The sequence below is a fragment of the Panulirus ornatus genome, chromosome 11 (genome assembly GCF_036320965.1).
Source record: "Panulirus ornatus isolate Po-2019 chromosome 11, ASM3632096v1, whole genome shotgun sequence".
Taxonomy (NCBI): domain Eukaryota; kingdom Metazoa; phylum Arthropoda; class Malacostraca; order Decapoda; family Palinuridae; genus Panulirus; species Panulirus ornatus.
The window spans coordinates 1,796,284-1,812,709 of NC_092234.1; the positions used below are offsets into that span (position 1 = coordinate 1,796,284).

At 44.7% G+C, this 16,426-nt stretch overlaps 1 protein-coding gene and 2 non-coding genes across 9 annotated transcripts in view; all 3 read right to left on the minus strand.

Moving 5' to 3' along the window:
* Positions 1-16,426, minus strand: part of LOC139751179 (uncharacterized) — a 129,099-nt gene that overhangs the window by 15,897 nt on the left and 96,776 nt on the right. For 5 of the 7 annotated variants that reach the window (XR_011713294.1, XR_011713292.1, XR_011713291.1 and 2 more), the window contains 2 exons: positions 12,819-13,019; positions 4,234-4,420 (listed from right to left, as the gene is read on the minus strand). The gene's annotated coding sequence lies outside the window, so the exon portion shown is untranslated. Of the gene's footprint in view, positions 1-3,694; positions 3,744-4,233; positions 4,421-12,818; positions 13,020-16,426 lie in introns of those variants that run through there. The other 2 variants (XR_011713296.1, XR_011713297.1) reach the window with 2 other exon arrangements.
* TRNAS-GCU (transfer RNA serine (anticodon GCU)) lies at positions 8,500-8,581 on the minus strand. Its single transcript has one exon. It is a non-coding gene; the product is annotated as a tRNA-Ser (tRNA).
* Positions 11,437-11,509, minus strand: TRNAF-GAA (transfer RNA phenylalanine (anticodon GAA)). Its single transcript has one exon. It is a non-coding gene; the product is annotated as a tRNA-Phe (tRNA).

The following is a 16,426-nucleotide window of genomic DNA, read 5'->3' on the forward strand; positions in this document are numbered from 1 at the left end:
CTAATCAGTGGCAAAACAGGAAAATGAAAAGGTCCTGCCAGTGGCAACAAGAATATGACTAATCAGTGGCAAAACAGGAAAATGAAAAGGTCCTGCCAGTGGCAACAGGAACATGACTAATCAGTGGCAAAAAAGACCTGCCGATGGCAGCAGGAACATGAGGAGGACCCACCATTGGAAACAGGAATGTGAGGAGGACTCATCAGTGGCAACAGAAATCAAAAGAGGACCTGCCAGTGGCATAAAGAACATGAGGACAAATCAGTGGCAACAGAAAAGCAAAGAGGACCTGCCAGTGGCATTAAGAACAGCAGAAGGACCCATTAGTGGCAAAGACCCGCCACAGGCAACAGAAACAAGAGGACCATCCAAGAGCAACAGGAACAGAGGACCCAACATGAGATAGTAACAGTAAAGAATCTGCAAATGGCAACAGGAACACGAGACGGACCCGACAGTGGCAACAGAAATACGAGGAAAGTATATTTGTGGCAACAAGAACACAAGGAAGGTAGATTTGTGGCAACACGTGATGGTAAGTCATTCCTGAACACATGGTCTTACAATGTGCTGCAATAATCTAGGATCAGTCGCATCGGGCTACTCTGTCCACGACTATGGCGTAGTCAATCAGGTCTTGGCTTTCGTCCCGTGTGTCTGCATTGTGTAATGCAGACGCGCAATGTCATTATGCGTGACGAGAAAAAGGGATTAACATGATCCTCCGTACCCAAATCCGCCTTGAGACTGTCGAAGTTTGTGTCTACCGACAAATCCCAGAGACTACAGTACCAGCACGTCATACGAAAGTTTTTACATTAAACATACACTGGATCTCAAATGTACTGTAAAATGTTAGTAGATATCCTGCAAGATGAACACTCAATGGACCATACCTTCCATTAATGATTAGTAATGATTAGTTGAATAGATTCGAGGAATACAATACAAAATTCTGCCTGTAAATGAACTTCGCTACTTGAGGATCCTCACGACTATGTCACCCTTGGGTATTATGGCGCAGCTATGAGGTTATGTTTAATGATGAGCAAACCGTCACACTGAAGGGGAGCTATTACGTGAGGCGTTTCCGAGCGAGAAAAATTGGCTATCCATGTATGGGCCAGGGTCACCCAACCTGCCTTGTTTCAGAGGATTACTATTTCAATATAAAAAAAATCCTTGGAACACATTTTGTTTGTAAAAAAACGAATCTAAATCAGAGCAGGAACGGAAAAAAAAAACATTCTTCTGTCAGGTTAGCCTTGAATAACTGTTTGGGTTGGAACTTCGGCTCTCCTTTTAATAAAACTGATTATTGCTATACACATTCACCTTAACTTTATAACCGTCAATAACATTAAATGCTATAATCACTGAGACACCCTCCCCAGCCCTAATTACGTATTATGTAACACGACCAAACAGAACGTCCGCGGCGGCCATAATCAGATTATACTAAGACCTAAGCGATGTCGTTTACACCAAGCTGTTACCCTTAGCCTGGCCTACACCACCACAATCCCCTCAAGCTGATCAAGCTGCTGCCCCTAGCCTGGCCTACACCCCCACAGTCCCCTCAAGCTGATCAAGCTGCTGCCCCTAGCCTGGCCTCCACCACCACAGTCCCCTCAAGCTGATCAAGCTGTTACCCTTAGCCTGGCCTACACCACCACAGTCCCCTCAAGCTGATCAAGCTGCTGCCCCTAGCCTGGCCTACACCACCACAGTCCCCTCAAGCTGATCAAGCTGCTGCCCCTACCCTGGCCTACGCCACCAGTCCCCTCATGCTGATCAAGCTGCTGCCCCTACCCTGGCCTACACCACCACAGTCCCCTCAAGCTGATCAAACTATTGCCCCTAGCCTGGCCTACACCACCATAGTCCCCTCAAGCTGATCAAGCTATTGCCCCTAGCCTGGCCTACACCACCACAGTCCCCTCAAGCTGCTGCCCTTCGCCTGGCCTACACCACTACAGTCCCCTCAAGCTGATCAAGCTGCTGCCACTAGCATGGCCTACATCACCATAGTCCCCTCAAGCTGATCAAGCTGTTGCTTCTAGCCTGGCCTACACCACCAAAGTCCCCTCAAGCTGATCAAGTTGTTACCCCTAGCCCGGCCTACACCACCACAGTCCCCTCAAACTGATCAAGCTACTGCCCCTATCCTGGCCTACACCATCAAAGTCCCCACAAGTTGATCAAGCTGTTGCCCCTCGCATGGCCTACAACACCTAAGTCCCCTCAAGCTGATCATGATCACTGTTGCCCCTCGCCTGACCTACACCACCAAAGCCCCCACAAGTTGATCAAGCTGTTGCCCCTCGCCTAGCCTACACCATCAGTCCCCTCAAGCAGATCAAGCTGTTGTCCCTAGCCTGGCTTACACCATCAAAGTCCCCTAAAGCTGATCAAGCTGTTACCCTTAGCCTGGCCTACACCATTAAAGTCCCCTCAAGCTGATCAAGCTGTTGCCCCTAGCCAGGCCTACACCACCACAGTCCCTCAAGCTGTTACCCCTAGCCTGGTGTACACCACCAGTCCCCTCAAGCTGTTGCCCTTATCCTGGCCTGCACCGCCACAGTCCCCTAAAGCTGATCAAGCTGTTGCCTCTAGCCTGGTGTACACCACCACAGTCCCCTCAAGCTGTTGCCCTTATCCTGGCCTACACCACCATAGTCCCCTCAAGGTGATCAAGCTGTTGCTCCTAATCTGGCCTACACCACCAAAGTCTCCTCAAGGTGATCCAGCTGTTGTCCATTGACTGGCCTACACCATTACAGTCCCCTCAAGTTGCAGCCCCTAGCCTAGCCACACCATAGTTTCATCAGTGTTGCTCGTAGCCTGGCATACACCTCCGCGGTTACTTCAAGCTGATCAAGTTTCGCCCGTATCCTGGCCAACACTGCCATAATCCCCTCAAAGTACACCATCAGTCCCCTCAAACTGATCAAGCTATTGGTCCTAACCTGGCCTAAACCACCAGTCCCCTTAAACTGATCAAGCTGGTGTCCGTAGCTTGGCCCATAATATCATAGTCCCCACAAGCTGATCAAGCTGTTACCCACAGCTTGTCTGTATACCTACAGTCTGCTAAAGCTAATGTCCCAAGCTTGGAATACACCACCACAATCCCCCTCAATCTGATTACGCCGTTGTTCCTGTACCATGGCCTACACAACCAAAGTCCTCTCAAACTGTTGCCCGTAGCTTGGCCTATTCTATCAGTTCCTAAAATGCGTTACTCCTAGCTTGGCCTACATCTCACAGTCCTCTCAAGAAAATCAGGCTTTAACCAAAGCTTGGGTTATACCACCACAGCTCCCTCAAAGCTAATAAAGCTGTTGTCTGCAGCTTGATTTGACATTCCCTCTTCTTTTGCATGGTTACAAGGTTACATATAACCAAGTTTAACTCAACTGTTATGATCACACGCATCACACAGAGACAGAATGAACGAAATAAAGTTATGAATAGTGAATGCGGATACCATATGGAAGTTTAAATCTTTTTATTAGAATGTTCAAGAGATGGAGCCCTGTAACTATAAAGTCCCTCTCCGAATACAGCAAATGGGTAACTACATACACTAGGCATAAAAATACATAATCACATGCACACCAACATTCTCTTCCCCATGGCTCATTATTCTAACTCACACCACTTAGTTATTCCAGTAACATCCATCACCCACCTGGGCCAGAGGCTGCCGAGGAAGTCTATGTTCAAGTCATCTCCACAAGGCAAGAGGCCAGCTCCGGCCAACAAAGCCAAACAGGGGAATGTTTGTCTCAACTCTTACGTAAAACTGGTGAACGACAAATGTTTCAAGGTAAATTTCCTTGAAGTTAGAGCAAATGTACTTCACCCAGAATTTAATACGTGTCCCATGATTCTTACTAAGTTGCATAAGTAATACACATCTTGAGTTTGAAAATTAAGAGATCTATCAAACATCAGGTTTTATATGAATAGCCTGGTTCAGAAAGCCAAACAATAGCCTGCCAGTCACTGTACATTTAAACACAACGAGACTATCTGTCATGATAACATCTTAACACATCTGGCCTGTCTGTCCGCCATAATTAAGAAATAAGGCCTGTCATGGTAATAATCAATAAACATGACCTACCAATCTTTTTCACTCCACACCGTTCGCTTAACAATCTCTAGTAACAGCCTCCTTAATCCCTCACACCTATACAATCAGCGCACACTTTCTATCTATCTTACCAGTACACGACATGGACCTTCAGCTTAGCCATGGCTGATGAAAGCGGCCTACAGACGATTCGTAACAGTTTACCGTTGAGGTGAGGCAAGTCACTGCACCCAGCGTGGTCTGCTCACCACAATGTTGCTCACACGCCATCTTGAGTTGCCACTTCGATTATTTGGTTTAAATTTTTTCCGTAGAAACCTGAAACAAGAAAAACTTTTCATTATATCATTCAACACTGTTGTGCATATTTGTTAGATTTGTTTAGTAGAAATAATATGATTCGGATATATCTCAATTTGCAAGTTCATTTACGTAAAATTTGTCATTCTTATTTGAGTTATCAGTATACTGAACGGCATGTCATACCCGCATAATGTCCTAAATTGTTTTAATATGAAACGAATACTGAATAATTTAATTGTTAGTATGTGCTGTAATGAAGCTGTTTAGGTCCATACTCGGTTTGAAAGATGTCAAAGATAGTAGTAGTAGTAATAGTAGTAGTAGTGGTAGTAGTAGTAGTAGTAGTAGTAGTAGTAGTAGTAGTAGTAGTAATAATAATAATAATAATTATAATAATAATAATAATAATAATAATAATATCTAAAGAGCTATACAGCCAGATAGGGTGTCATATAACAAGCTCTTGTCAGGCTTGGACCTGGCGAACCTTTAATAACAAAAGCTTACGTAACGGAAGTGACGTTCACGTTATACCCCTGATGCTTAGCCTTATCTAGTATATAATTCAATTCTAAAGTTGCCGCGGAACATATCATTGGTTAACTTATTTAGTTACTGATGAAACAGTAACACGCATGTACAGAGACGGAAAATTTTTCGCCCGTCTCTCGTCCGAAATGTTTTGATAAACCTTCTAAATAAAAATAAAAGCAAAACGGAAATGATAAAGTACAACAGAACTTCCAAAAATTAATTACGAAATGTGAGTCTATATAAGAAGGAATATGAAAGAGTAATAAATCAGAACCAAATGAACGTTGGAGTCTTGGCAGTTACATGCATCCGGACACTTCAGGTCCACACGAGTTCCGTACGACCTAGACCTAAGGCCTCATCAAGACCAACGCACACCTGAACAGAAACTGATTGATTCAGAATCAAAATCTTATTCGCAAGGGAAAAGGAACCCCATCAACCACCCGGTGAGGTGCCTGAAGTTGCAGTACCCAATAACTACTACACATTACTTTGGATGATCAAATATGTAGTTAGATAACTGCATTCAAATTGTAAATAATAAATACCGATTTCCTCTGCAATTCTCATAGAAACTCGTCGTTTTTCATTCCTCATTTTGATAAAAATTTAAGTGAAGGCCTGTACTTGGCTGGCATGAGACACGCTGTAGTCTACTTGCCCAAGATAAAGAGTAAGGAGACCAACCCTAACACTAGCTTCACATGCGAGTGGCTTAGCATGTTCACCTTTCACTATGGCCCTGAACCTGAAGGTTTACCCCGATCTTTTGAGATTCACCTTGTCCCTGTAGATGTACCCTGGCCCTGAATTTGTACCTTGTCCCCAGAGGTGTACCCTGGCCCTGGAGATGTGCCCTGACCACGGCGGTATACCTGGCCCTGTAGGAGTACTCTGGCCATGGAGTTGTGTCCTGGCCACGGAAGTGTATCCTGGCCATGGAGTTATGTCCTGGCCACGTAAGTGTACCCTGACCTGGAGGTATGCCCTGGCACGATGTGTGCCCTGGCCATGGAGGTGTGTTTGGCAACGGAGGTGTACCCTGTCCCTGGAGGTGTACCCTGGCCCTGGAGTGTGCCCTGGCCCTGGAGGTGTACCCTGGCCTTGGAAATGTACCCTGGCCCTGGGGGTGTACCCTGGTCCTGGAGGTGTGCCCTGGCCATGGAGGGTTGTCCTGGCCTGGAGGTGTACCCTGGCTCTGGAGGTGTATCCTGGCCCTGGAGGTGTACCCTTGCCCTGGAGGTAAGCCCCGGCCAAGGAAGTGTGTCCTGGCCACGGAGGTGTGCCCTGGCCATGGAGATGTACCTTGACAACGGTGTGTCCTGGCCACGGAGGTATAACTGGCCCGGGAGCTATGCCCTAGCCATGGAGGTGTATCTAGCCCTGGAGGTTTACCCTGGCCCTGGAGGTGTCCTGGCCACGGAAGTGTACCCTGTCCATGGAGGTGTACCCTGGCCCTAGAGGTGTGTCCTGGCCACGTAGGTGTACCCTGGCCCTGAAGGTGTGTCCTGTCCCTAAAGATGTGCCCTGGCCATGGAGGTGTGTCCTGGTCCTGGAGGTGTACCCTAGACCTGGAAGTGTTCCCTAGGCCTGGAGATTACTCTGGCCCTGGAGGTGTGCCCTAACCTGGAAGTGTACCCTGGATCTGGAGGTGTGTCCTGAAGGTGTACCCTGGCCTTAGAGGAGTGTTCTGGCCACGGAGGTGTGCCCTGGCCTGGAGGTGTACCCTGGACCTGGAAATGTGTCCTGGCCCTGGAGGTGTACCCTGGACCTGGAAATGTGTCCTGGCCCTGGAGGTGTCCACTGACCACGGAGGTATACCTGGCCCTGGAGATGGACCCTGGCCCTATCCTGGCCCTGGAGGTGTGCATTGGCCCAGGTGTGCCCTGACCATGGAGGTGTGTCCTGGCCAAGGAGGTGTACCCTGGCCTTGGAGGTGTATCTTGGCCCTGGAGATGTGTCCTCGTCCTGGAGGTATGTCCTGGCCCTGGATGTGTCCTGGCCCTGGATGTGTCCTGGCCCTGGAGATGTACCCTGAACCTGGAAGTGTACCCTGACCTGGAGGTGTACCCTGGCCCTGGAGGTGTACCCTGGTCCTGGAGGTGTACCCTGCCCCAGGAGGTGTACTCTGGCCACGGAGGTGTACCCGGGTCCAGGAGATGCAGAACCCTCACAATACCTCCATAGCCCTGATGACACACCCATAGCGTTGATGACGCCCACATAGCGTTGATGACGCCCCCATAGCTCGACACCATAGCCCTGATGACACACCCATAGCGTTGATGACACCCCCATAGCGTTGATGACGCCCCCATAGCTCTGATGACACCATAGCCCTGATGACACCTCTATAGCCCTGATGACACCATAGCCCTGATGACACACCCATAGCGTTGATGACGCCCCCATAGCTCTGATGACACCATAGCCCTGATGACACCTCCATAGCCCTGATGACACCATAGCCCTGATGACACACCCATAGCGTTGATGACACCCCCATAGCGTTGATGACGCCCCCATAGCTCTGATGACACCATAGCCCTGATGACACACCCATAGCGTTGATGACACCCCCATAGCTCTGATGACACCATAGCCCTGATGACACCTCCATAGCCCTGATGACACCATAGCCCTGATGACACACCCATAGCCCTGACGACACCTCCATAGCCCTGATGACACCCCCATAGCATTGATGACACCTCCATAGCCCTGACGACACCTCCATAGCCCTGATGACACCCCCATAGCTGTGATGTCTCTTCACAGGTTGACCATATTGGGAGATGAGTATACATGAGACCAGAAGGTTGACACTAGTGGGATATGAGTATACATGAGACCAGAAGGTTGACCATATTGGGAGATGAGTATACATGAGACCAGAAGGTTGACACTAGTGGGATATGAGTATACATGAGACCAGAAGGTTGACCATATTGGGAGATGAGTATACATGAGACCAGAAGGTTGACACTAGTGGGATATGAGTATACACGAGACCAGAAGGTTGACACTAGTGGGATATGGGTATTACTTAAGTCTTACACGAGGGATGTGGCACTGCAGTAGTCGTGTCTCTTTGTTATTTGCAATGTTTACATACGTGTGGTATTTGCTCGGTCATGAGCAACGTACTCTTACACTAGACTACGGGGGTACACTCACACACATCTGGGGTTAGGTTTGCACGGACTAAATTATTTCTACAAACTAAATAATCGATAATTATGGGATTACTTACCGAAGTTATATGACTGCAAACGAATACATTTCGTAAAGATGGGGCGTTGACGTAACATATATTTCGTCTATACATGGTTAGGTCATACGATAACGAAGAAATATATTCACCGAATTTGTTGATCATGAGAAAAATCAACTGCATCTGGCTTACAATCAGACTTAGAACTCATGTTGTATTTACGGTGGCGGTTTTCATGTCCCCACCAGTTCATAATCCAACATTTTTCATAAATACTTTTCATCCTATCAAAACCTAATACCAGTATACATTTTCAGAAGATTCAAATCAACCAAAAGTTAACCGACGAGGATGGGATTCGAACCCACGCAGGGAGACCCTATTGGATTAGCAGTCCAACGCCTTAACCACTCGGCCACCTCGTCTTACAAGTCTCAGTGGACCACTTTCGAGTAGAACCCATTGCAACGTACTACGCTAGAAATAATATTCGTTTCCGTAAATCAAAGTATGACAAAGAGTGTACCCATCTATACTACCAGCCATGGAAGAACAAGACTCTGGGGTACTACCAGCCAGGGAAGGAAGGACAAGATCTTGGGGTACCATTACGACCAGCTGGTAGATTTTGTAATAAATAAAATGTTAGCGGTGAATTGAGGCTCATGAAGGAGATAGAAGCAAATAAAGCCAGGGTCCAGATGTCAAATCACCAGTTGTCCTCTGAGTGTGCCGAGACCCGTAGCCGACAATCGCTACTGATGTTTAATGAGAACAATGTCATGAAAAAGAGGTGTACTAAGTCAGTACCAACACTAGTGCTCTCAAGTAGTGAGAGAAGCCATGTACTATAGTCCAGTATGCCGAGGAGCATAAGGTCATAAAAAAAAAAAAATCAGGGATTAAGAAAAGTATCAGACGAACGGAAAAAGGTGAATGTGTGAAGGAAACGATCTTGCGTGGGAGCATTATGAGCGAGAAAACAATACCCTACATATAAAGGCTGGGTGAACGGCCATTGATTACTGTCCCTTACTGAAGGCTGATCATAAATCAGGTTCGGGTCAGAGGAGGGCTTCTCAATTTCCTGAGAAGCGTAAAGTTACCGGAATTGCGAAATATCGTGGAAACCAACACAAGACGCTGTACTTAAAGGCAAGTGGCTGAAGATAATTATGTAACCCCTGAAATATGATGTATCCAAGATGTAACCCCTGAATATATATATGATGTATCCAAGATGTAACCCCTGAAGATATGATGTATCCAAGATGTAACCCCTGAAGATATGATGTATCCAAGATGTAACCCCTGAAGATATGATGTATCCAAGATGTAACCCCTGAAGATATGATGTATCCAAGATGTAACCCCTGAAGATATGATGTATCCAAGATGTAACCCCTGAAGATATGATGTATCCAAGATGTAACCCCTGAAGATATGATGTATCCAAGATGTAACCCCTGAAGATATGATGTATCCAAGATGTAACCCCTGAAGATATGATGTATCCAAGATGTAACCCCTGAAGATATGATGTATCCAAGATGTAACCCCTGAAGATATGATGTATCCAAGATGTAACCCCTGAAGATATGATGTATCCAAGATGTAACCCCTGAAGATATGATGTATCCAAGATGTAACCCCTGAAGATATGATGTATCCAAGATGTAACCCCTGAAGATATGATGTATCCAAGATGTAACCCTCTGAAGATATGATGTATCCAAGATGTAACCCCTGAAGATATGATGTATCCAAGATATAACCCCTGAAGATATGATGTATCCAAGATATAACCCCTGAAGATATGATGTATCCAAGATGTAACCCCTGAAGATATGATGTATCCAAGATGTAACCTCTGAAGATATGATGTATCCAAGATGTAACCCCTGAAGATATGATGTATCCAAGATATAACCCCTGAAGATATGATGTATCCAAGATATAACCCCTGAAGATATGTACCATAGAAGATAGAAAGTAACGGAGATGGGAAGGAGTTATCACGACACCAGAACACTGAAAAGAATACGGCGAGGGCGACAGTATGAATCTTGTGAAACAAATCCAGGTGTTAACATGATTCTATAAACTCATCACCAAAACATCATATGAACAGGATCGTGAGAGAGACAAACCACGTCATATTGGCCTGAAAGTTTGTGAGGGGAGAGATGCTTAGCAGGGTCTCCACGACATTTGTTCGTCCTAGGTTGGTATAGTCTGCAACATGTAAGTGCAGTCACTTCAGGAGTCATATAGCATTAACAGAAAGGGTCTAAAGGGATTCAGGAACAATGGTGCCCAACCTGAGTGGAATGAGCTATGAAGGGAGGACAGAAACCCTCAGTCTGTTCACTTTGGACGAAAGAAAAATTAAGAGACATGACAAGTACACACTGAGGACTACGAGGCTATGACAGCCTAAGCACGGTAAAGTTCTTTCAAGACAAGAGAATCAGAATAAGATGCTCAACTGAAAGGGTGGAGAGACATAGGAAAACATTTCAGTGTAACATAGTTGTGGACATGTGCAACAAACGAAACCAAGAGGAAATAAATGCAACTAACAATAGAAAATTCAAACACCAACACCATAATATCAAAAGGATAAAAAGTGTGGCCCCCAAGAACGTACAGCCCTGTACCTGTGTACAAACAGGATAGGGCAGGACCCTGGCCTGGAGGTTGTAACAACCTAGGTCTTGAAACCGACGGTACTGTGGAAATAACCTGCCGGGCGAAGGATCCCAGGTACGACCATGTGGCTTAATAACTGACTTTCATTTCGTGCAAAGGTTAATGGCAAAGACAGTGGTTACTTCTTTAAAAAATGTCATTTTTCGGTTAACGTACATGATACGTCACTAAGAGCAAAGTATGTTAACATGTACCACTTATTTCTTTTACATGAAGTGTACTGTATATTACTTACTGTTCATGTAAAATAGTATCTACAAGGGACGCCCAAGATTTAAACGGGAACCTCTCGAGCTGCAGACTAATGCTCTGCTGCTGCTGAGCTACACCGGGACCCAACTCTCACACCTTCCAGGTTTAGTAATCAAAGTGTGTTCCTGTGGTGATTCTTTGGGAACTTTGTGAAACATTTCAGATCATACATCGCTTTTCCGAAGATTACAAGAGAGAGAGAGAGAGAGAGAGAGAGAGAGAGAGAGAGAGAGAGAGAGAGAGAGAGAGAGAACAAAAAAAAGGAAGTCTATAAGATGTGCACAGCACTGGCCGGTGGATGAATGGACAAAACTTATGCCCAGACCCGGGATCGAACCGGGGACCTTTAGATCTTCAGTCTAACGCTCTCCCAACTGAGCTATCTAGGCAGGTTCTACCGATCAAAATACAAAACAAATAATATCTATCATGGGAGCCATTTATCATAGGGGTTAACAGTCAATAGGGTATTAATGTGGCATTATTATTGACTTGCTAGTAATCATGGTAATTACTGACCTAAGAATGGTCGAGAAGACCAGTACACCCAGGGCTGGGAAGACCACCAGTACACCCATGGCTGGGAAAGACCACCAGTACACCCATGGCTGGGAAAGACCACCAGTACACCCATGGCTGGGAAAGACCACCAGTACACCCATGGCTGGGAAAGACCACCAGTACACCCATGGCTGGGAAAGACCACGGGTATGCCCAGGGCTGGGGAGGACCACCACTACATCCAGGATGAAAGGACCACCAGTGCAGTGTACCGGGGCTCGTGAGGGGCCAGTGTACCGGGGCTAGTGAGGGACCAGTGTACCGGGGCTTGTGAGGGACCAGTGTACCGGGACTCGTGGGGGACCAGTATACCGGGGCTAGTGAGGGACCAGTGTATCGGGGCTCGTGAGGGACCAGTGTACCGGGGTTAGTGAGGGACCAGTGTACCGGGGCTCGTGAGGGACCAGTGTACCAGGGCTCGTGAGGGACCAGTGTACCAGGACTCATGAGGGACCAGTGTACCGGGGCTTGTGAGGGACCAGTGTATCGGGGCTAGAGGGACCAGTATACCGGGGCTTGTGAGGGACCAGTGTACCGGGGATTGTGAGGGACCAGTGTACCGGGACTCGTGAGGGACCAGTGTACCGGGGCTTGTGAGGGACCAGTGTATCGGGGCTCGTGAGGGACCAGTGTATCAGGGATAATGAGGGACCAGTATACTGGGGCTAGTGAGGGACCAGTGTATCGGGGCTCGTGAGGGACCAGTGTACCAAGACTCATGAGGGACCAGTGTACTGGGACTCGTAAGGGACCAGTGTACCAGGGCTCGTGAGGGACCAGTGTACCAGGGCTCGTGAGGGACCAGTGTACCGGTACTCGTGAGGGACCAGTGTACCGGGGCTCATGAGGGGCCAGTGTACTGGGGCTAGAGAGATAACAATGTATGAGGGCTTGTGAGGCAAGGTAGTAAACTGACAGGGAATCTCACATCAATGATTTTTACTGCATTCACTCACCTGTTTAAGACTTCTTTGTTGTCTTTTCTTCCATAATTTGCCTTGAATTCAATCTCTGAACTCATTCGTATTTTGAACCATAGTGTCACGTAGGTGATTAGAGTGAATACTCAAACTTCCAACTTGAAAAACAGCTATATGTACTGTGATCACATGATGTGCAAATACGAACAGCACTCACCAACAGCAGTGTCTCCTTGAAGCAGTGTTAAGGGCATGCTCTTCATCTTCAACAATTTACTATACTAAATTGTGGCAGTCATCCCCCAGAATGAAGACGTACACTTACAGGTGGCCAGCAGAGTATCCATCTCCCACGTGCAGGGAAAAGGTTCTTGAGAAACAATCACCTCATACAAACTTACTGGAACAGTTCCACAAACTATGGAAGGGAAATTCATTAAATATTTATCTATGTTGCTCAAGTATAACATAAAAGATCCTTACCAGTCTGCCCAACATAAAACATATTACAGTTTTCACATGGGATTATGTAAACACAGCCCACAGAATTTTCTGGTGAGTTTTTTACTAAGACATTCTTTATAGCATTGTTATTGGTGAAGGATACATTTACATTAAAGGATTTAAGCAAATTGGGGAGCAATGTAAAATTATCACTAAAAGGGAGGGCTATAAAATTCTTGGTATCAGGGGGAGGTTTGGGTTTAACTCTATAAAATGATTTCTTTGCCAACTTAAGGGACTGGAATAGAATATATCTTCTCAAACATCATCAATAAATTTCAGAACATCAACTGGAATGGTGATAGTTTAACTGTCATGTTGAGCCAAGTAGTAATGAATATAAAAACAAATATTGGTGTCTTTTCTGTATATACTAAATCTAAACATATTTGTACCCTTATGGATCATGCAATCTAAAAATAGTAACATACAATTACATTCCACTTCGACAGTAAAGTTGATAGAAGGTACTAAAATTGTTAAAGGGAGAAATGTAAATTTTCATTTGTTGACCAAACACTAAGATCATCATCTACATACCTAAGCCAAATTGCCTTAGAGGGTAAGATCCTTATAATTTTGTTGCAAGGAAATCCATGTAAAAATTACTTAATACCTGGTAAAAGGAGGTTACCCATTGCCATAACAATTTTCTTAGCATAATATTCTCCACTAAATTGAAACTAGAAGTCTTTTATATACAATCATATTAATATACTGAGAATTTGAAATGGGTAAATCAAGATTATCCAAGACACCAGCTAAATATTCTGACTGTTCTACATCTTCTATCTCATTCTTGTATCTCCCCTGATGATGTGATCATTACATGAAAGTGCACTTGGGAATTTAGCGAAGTAGCGTCAAGAACAGATGACCGAGACTCAGAGGGAAAATCCTCAATTGGCCCATCTCTCTTTTCTTTCTTTTGGAAAAGTACAACAGGAGGGGAGGATCCCTCCCCTTCCCTTGACCACCATCACCACCAAAGCAGGAATATGAAACATCAGGAGTCATGTTGGGACATCTAACGATGAAGAGGATGCCCTAAGTCTGGAGTCTCATCGCCAAGACTTCAGGTACCAGAGTGGCACACCTGTTAAGTGGTGCACCAACTTCCTGACTGACTTGCTGCAGTGATAACCGGGTATCTAAGAAGCGATGAGGTCAACTCTGGGTGGGGTAGCTATTCCTAAATGGAATTACCTCAAAGTCCGAGCTGTTGGACTTCTGGTTAAGACCATAAGAACGGTGCCTCTAATAGAAATTTTCAGGTCATCTATCATTACAATGAAAAAGCTGCCGCCAAACATCGAGTGTGGGTGTCGGATTATTAATGCATGTACAGCTGTAGGATGGGCCAACAAACATTTTCCAAGGATTATTAGGCTGCTTAACATTTCCTGGTTCAGTACACTGACAGCATGTCACCTCCTGTATCTTACATCATTCCAAAGCCCTCTATCCCATGCAAGCCCACATCCTCCTGCATGCTCAAGACACAAGCCTTCAAAGCATATTTCACTCCATCCTTCCACCTACTTCTTGCTCTCCCCCCCCTTTTCTTTGTTCCTTTCACTTCTGACATCTATACCCTCGTAGTCCATTCCTCACCAAGTTTCCAAACAATTTCTGGCATACTCTACCTTCCCACAATATATTCCAACAACCACCCTGAGATTATCCTAATGCTCCCACCTAATGTTTCTGCCAACTACTTTTACTTCACGCCCCTGTCTAATGTTCCTACCACCTACAACTTTGTCAAATGGCAGGACTAGCACACAGCACTTACCACAGGAAAAATATAGTTACAAAGAACGAGTAGGTTAATTGTTATCAGGTGTTGAGACAAGGAGAGACTGCATACATATATACATAAATAAGGATGAGAGAATTAAAATTTTTAATTTAATGTTTCAACAATATAATTTACAAGAAAAAGAACGTGATTACTCAGGCAAAAAACTGGGCTATATATAATTTACAAAGAATGTAGTAAACTTTCTAACCTTTTTTCATACTCATCCATATGACAAAGGTTGTGAAACTATACTTCTGGTCATTTAATACTTTTCCTATGTAGTCAATGCGATCACATCATATGACAATGCTAAAGATATTAGGATATTAGAATACTGTTATCTGATATAATAAAACACTAAAATTCATACTTTTCCTTTGATTATAAGCCTATTAGAATAAATAAAATCTGTGAGCCAGATAATCTCTGGTAAATACAGTATTAAGAAGGAAACCTTATCCAAATGATTAAATTAGCCTATGTAATCTTTTTATGAGCAATGAGCGCAACTCAAAGTAATTTGAAACTGAACATTTCTAACATATCCTAAAAACTATAGTTGTACTAAGCACGACTGTCGAGTGGAAAGATACATCTTTTGCAAATGATATACCTCTTGATGACTTGCACTAACTTATCCAAAGGAGGCAAGGCAAGCATTCTTCCTCCAAACACTTTATTCAACAAATATTTACATATATGAAATTGTTTGATACCCCACAACAACTGAATCATTTGCCAATGAATTCTTCATTCAGGATTAATATGAATGAAGCAAGCACCATCTTGTTATATTACTATCATCATCCCTCTCAACTGTAATGTTACAGCACTCTAACTAAACAAGACCTGTCACTCACAAAGGTAAAATATTTCACACACAATAGGTGAAAGGGTTTTGTACATAAATCTCTAATAAATTTACAACCAACAATTTGTTTAACATGAAGTATTATCAGTAAAAATCTCTTATATTTCTGAATAGCAACAGGAATTCATAATCTTAGGGAAGGATTTTGCTGCAGTACATTTTTTATTTCATAATTATTTGGAAAGAGGGGCAAGTATGAAGTCTGTTGGGGATGAGAGAGCTTGGGAAGTGAGTCAGTTGTTGTTCGCTGATGATACAGCGCTGGTGGCTGATTCATGTGAGAAACTGCAGAAGCTGGTGACTGAGTTTGGAAAAGTGTGTGGAAGAAGAAAGTTAAGAGTAAATGTGAATAAGAGCAAGGTTATTAGGTACAGTAGGGTTGAGGGTCAAGTCAATTGGGAGGTGAGTTTGAATGGAGAAAAACTGGAGGAAGTGAAGTGTTTTAGATATCTGGGAGTGGATCTGGCAGCGGATGGAACCATGGAAGCGGAAGTGGATCATAGGGTGGGGGAGGGGGCGAAAATTCTGGGGGCCTTGAAGAATGTGTGGAAGTCGAGAACATTATCTCGGAAAGCAAAAATGGGTATGTTTGAAGGAATAGTGGTTCCAATAATGTTGTACGGTTGCGAGGCGTGGGCTATGGATA